General features: G+C 31.3%; 1 protein-coding gene across 2 annotated transcripts in view; it reads left to right on the top strand.

The window, feature by feature from the left end:
• Nucleotides 1-1023: 1023 nt before the first annotated feature.
• Nucleotides 1024-5374, top strand: part of cv-2 (crosveinless 2-secreting protein) — a 46041-nt gene continuing 41690 nt past the window's right edge. The window contains exon 1 of one of the 2 annotated variants that reach the window (XM_017621913.1): nucleotides 1024-1136. The gene's annotated coding sequence lies outside the window, so the exon portion shown is untranslated. The remainder of the gene's footprint in view (nucleotides 1137-5374) is intronic. The other variant, XM_017621914.1, reaches the window with a different exon arrangement.

The following is a 5374-nucleotide window of genomic DNA, read 5'->3' on the forward strand; positions in this document are numbered from 1 at the left end:
GAGCAAAACCTCAAAACCTACCCATTTTTTTGCGTTAATTAAAACGAGAAATACCCAGATCATCCTATATTAGCATGCATGACCTCCCCTAATTTATTTGGTTTCATTTTCATAATTATATTACATGCTTACATACATAGGCACATGCCAATCGTCCTCAGCAATAACGACGCAACTTAAGCCACAAAAAAACAAAAAAACAAAAAACGCTTGCTACTGAACAGTGGCACATGTCTCTAATCCTTGTCTAAGCCTTACTAAATCTTGAAAAAGCTGTCAGAAACGTTTAATATGGATTTGACAAGGATTATTGACAGTAGGAAGTTATTTGTATTTTAGTTTTGAGTGGTGTATTATTACAGAGTACTATCGATATGTAAATTTCTTTTTTTTTTTTAAATTTATTTGCTAATATTTTTTTTTATTTTCATGTTATTCGTTTTTTGTTTCCATGTGTAAAAATTTGTATTTTTTCTACATTAAGTCCAAAAAATATGTATTTTTAGTTAGCAAAACACAAAAGCAATCATTCAGATAGTTTCGTACTTCATGTGGATGTATGTTTGCTTGCATGTCATCTATGATCGAATAGGTCCATATTTACATTCCTTTATACATTAGGCTGGACCGCAATAAATTATTTTTTTCTTATCAACTAGGAATGGACACTTTACTTGTGGAATCAGTCGAGTTCTTTCAATGGAATATAAAATAAAAAAAAAAACAATATTACACGTTACAGGGTGTTTTCCGTATTTTGAGAGTAGCACTTTACGAAACACGCATACTTTTTTGGCACTTTTAAATTTATTTATAAAAAGTATTTTTGTAGTCAAAAGGAATATGCACTAAAGTCGATTTAGGTAATAATCTCCCTAGCTACATTGTTTACATATTTTCGCTCCCGCTTTTTGCTTATGGACATAGATATATCCACTTACCTATATACAATTTGATCGAAATTCAGTTTTTGTTTTAAAGTTTTTAATAAAACCTTTCTATATATTCTCTACTTTCAGAATAATGAAAAATGTATCTATGCAATTTGTCAGTAAAATTACTAAAAGTCCGAAATTTTGGATATCAGCAAAAGTTTCCGAATAAAAATTCCATCTTAAATGTATCCATGCATGTATGTAAGTATATATGAATTTACTTATGTTAAATTTTTTTACACTCTACAATGATAAGAAAAAATAGTGTGTCTTCACCTTAATCTGGGGGCTTCGTTTTATGATATATATTTTTCAATAATTTTTAATGAAGCTCAATATTTTTTTAGTAGCTGTACACTAGGCTGGGGTAAAACGAAAAAATTGTAATAATCCATGCTGTTTTAAAGCTTACTTAGAGAGGATTTCGTTGACATAAAAGTTTTCTTAGTTTTAAATCGAAACTTTCAAGTACTGTATCGTCTTGATCAAAAAAATATTCTTCGATTACCTAACACAAAGTGTTACCAATTAAAAATTCCATAATTTTGTCTATTTTTATTTTCATTTATTATTATTATTATTATTATTTTTATTTTTATTTTCATTTCTTTTCATATCACGACAATCATGCAACATGTGTAGCATTCCCGGACAGACTTGATACTATTATCAGCGCTAACCCTGACTAGTTCTTACGATGAATTATCTAATGTTTTTGCATAAAAAAAAAATAAAATTAGACAAAATTATAGCGAATGAACTCTTTCAAAGGTGTTCGCTGTATCATTTGATATTTTTTTTTTTTTAATTTTCTTTTCGACCTCAACTAATGTTCCCCTGCCCATATTTGGTATACGATGAATTAATGTTTTTGCATAAAAAAAATATAAAAAATAGACAAAATTATAGCAGAGAGAGTGCCTACCCCTGCAAAAAAGAAAAAATAAAAAGTCTCTCGAAGTACCTCAACTATTTTCCACTATAGCCCCCGAATGAACTCTTTCAAAGATGTTCGCTGTATCATTTGATATTTTTATTTTATTTTTTTCTTTTCGACCTCGACTAATGTTCCCCTGCCCATATTTAGTATGTGTGTATTGTTCGGATGCTTGTCNAGTGAAAAAGTTTAGAGTGCCCACCATGCAAAATATATTTCTCATGGCAACAATCGTCAATGGCAACAAATTGGCGACTCACCGATTTATTGCTGTGGTGACAAATCGGCAACATCATTTCTTTCATGTCAACTTTGGAATAAATAAGTTATAAAAAATTCCCAAACTTATAAATTTCGCGTCAACTATATTAACCAAAATCGTCTAATTTTTACCAAGGACAGGATTGAAAAGGATTCTAAGTTCATTAAAAAGTTTATTAAAAAGATAAAATTATTCCAAATATCGCCTGAAGCGATAAGAAAACGACTCATTCAGGTAATAAGAAAACGACTCGCAGAGGCGAGTTGTCTTCGGCGGACGTTTTAGAGTGACTGGCAATAGGAAATCGATACGATGGCAATATTACCGGCAATAAATTTGTTTCCGAGGGCCAGACGTTTTCTTATAGCCCGCAACAAAAATTGTTTGGTGGGTGTTTTTATATTCGTGTTGAAAAAAATATGCATAATTTACACACACACACACATATATGCACATGTATGTAAATATACAGCCATGCTCATAGCTCTTGGCCAAATTTATTGTCTGCCATACAAGTTCGGAAATATTTATTTGCGGGTTTCCCAAAACCGAAGCAAAATAATCGATTAAAAATTCATCGACAAGTAATGAGCGAGACAATGCCGCTTCTGGGTAATATTTTATTTTTATGAGCGCGTATTCATGTTTTTATAAACGTACATATATGTAAATATACATAAATAAAATTGTTTAACCAGTTATGTTGCGGTTGTGCTGATATGGCGTTTTTTTTCAACTCTTTTCAATTAACTGAAGCGGTGCTGTGGTTTTTGCACGTTTTCTGCTTTGATTCTTTGCCTTTTCCACATACTTAGGAATATAAGTTACTTTTCTCTGCTAAAATCAGCTGTTAGAATGGCATAGTAAATTAATATTCAATCACATGCCAGAACCGCCGCTTATCACTTGACAAAATCACACATTCTGTCTGTCACTTATCGCCGCTCAGCTGTAGCTTCGTTGACATTTTTGGGGAATTAATAAATTTTTGCTTGTACTAAGTAGTCGATTAGCCTCTCCGCTTTAGCGACTGCATATTTGGAAGTACATATTTCCGTTTGCCTGTCGTGATTTCGCAACTTTTTTTTTATTGCCATTTTTGCTTTCTCATCTTGTTTTCCCTGTTTGGCATACTTGTCTGCCGAATATTTGTTTTGTAATTTGAGAAACTTGTTAAATGGAAATACCTTGCTTTTTTTGATTTATCTCTGCAATCTTGAATATTATCTTAAGGTTCTATACGCTTGGAATTCCCACTTTGGTGCTGGCTGAAAAATTTACTGTTATTAACTCACGTTTCATTGGAAAAAATTTTAACACAACAATGCTTGAAAGTTTAATTTAATAATCCGGTTTAAGTATTGTAGATATTTCTAAATATTAATCAATTTTCTTATTTTACACGTGATGAGTCTTAAGTTTTATTGTGCATTCGTGCTTGTGTTCACTTTCTAGTGGCAAAAAAAAAATTGTAACAACAAAGCAGGAATTTTCTATGCAATGTGGGAGTTGGAGTTAAGTAAACTCGAATATTAAGTCTCATTATTTCTTATTATTTTTATTGTAATACTGAATTATATTTACTTATTAAAAAACCGGGAATTAAGATTACTATTTGCAAAAGTAACGAGAAAAGGCTGGTACTTTTCAGCTGACTTCCTACTTGTTGATTTTATTTCAATTCCAATTAGCTATGGGAAGTCTGGAAGTGGTTTTACGAATTTTACTCGTGGCCGCTACCACTTTTGCTATACTGCACTAACAGCCTTATTAATAAATGATACTATGAAATTTTCTGATAAAGAAACATGTTTTGAAGAAAGCATGATATTGACTATTTTTATAGTGTTCCTTTACAGCCTCGTAAGTAAAAACACTAGCAGCTGATTGTCAAAAAATTCCCACAGCTGAGTTCACCTGTTTTTTGGCATTTCCTTTTATATGGTGATTCAATAAGGCCGCAGATATTCGCATGTATACATATATATATATATATATATATTATATATATATATTTTAGTTTTCATACATCTTAAATTTTACAGCAGCAAGCCTGCTTTGGGATAAAGCAAAATTGTTAGTGAATTTGGTGATAATTTTGTGGCTGTGAATCGATAATCGATTCACAAATAAAGATTTCTGAAGACTCCTTCGTTTGACATCCATATTTTGATATTTCGTATAACTTGTGAATAAGTAAACTAATAACTAATATGATTAACCGGTAGCAACCCTTCTACAGTTCAGCTAAGAAACAAAGCTTTTCAAAACCATTTCGATTGTAGTTCCCAGTTTGTAATACTTGATTTATTTTTTATATAATTTGAATTTAATTTTTTAAAAGGTGGCAGCTCTTTTCAAAAAAGTAAATCCAGTTTGCACATCTACAGACCAAGCGCTTTGCTAATTTGACATCTCACTGAACATCTGACTGAACAAAAAATGCCTTCGCGTATTACATATAGATTCCAGCACAAAGTTTTCCCAAGAACCTCTTGTAGTCCGTTCCACAATGAGTTTTCATTAAAAAACGGCCTCAAGCTCAATAAAAATTGTTGAATATAATTGTTATAAGGCCATAAAATAACAAAAAACAAATAACTTAAGGACGAGCACACAAAGTTAAACATTCTAATAATAGAAATATTAACAAAAACCAACAATCACATGATCAAGTGAATTGCAACGGAATAGCTGCGCTTGATTGTAGTTGGCTTAACAAGTGAAATAGTGGAAAAAGCAACAAGAATTAACAAGGCGAACTTAGCACAGTGCGGAGGCAACTGGCTGAATCAGTGGGATCGTCGGTTCGAATCCTACTGAAAGAAGTCTGCTGTGGAAATGTGGTGATTTCCGAAATAGCTATAACTTCTACCATTTTTTTAAATTATTCTTGCTTTTCCATAATAAGTTTTCATTAAAAAACGGCCTCAAGCTCAATAAAAATTGTTGAATATAATTGTTATAAGACCATAAAATAACAAAAAACAGAGTCCGTTTGAAAGTTAAAAAAAAATAAAATACAATTTGTATTAATTTTTAACAATTAAAAAATGTAAATTTTAAGAATTTTTCTTCATATTAGCATTGTTTCGCATGTCAAAGCGTCTACCTTCAAATCACTTTTCTTTAAATATCGCAGAACTGTCACTTCTACGTTATTAAGAGAGCCTCTTTTTTCCTCCCTTTTGTTAGCTCGGGATGTAACTATGTAATATTAATGCGCCTAAAAGATGCAGC

The sequence above is a fragment of the Rhagoletis zephyria genome, unplaced genomic scaffold (genome assembly GCF_001687245.7).
Source record: "Rhagoletis zephyria isolate East Lansing unplaced genomic scaffold, Rhagoletis_zephyria_1.1 Rzeph_scaffold_02640, whole genome shotgun sequence".
Classification (NCBI taxonomy): domain Eukaryota; kingdom Metazoa; phylum Arthropoda; class Insecta; order Diptera; family Tephritidae; genus Rhagoletis; species Rhagoletis zephyria.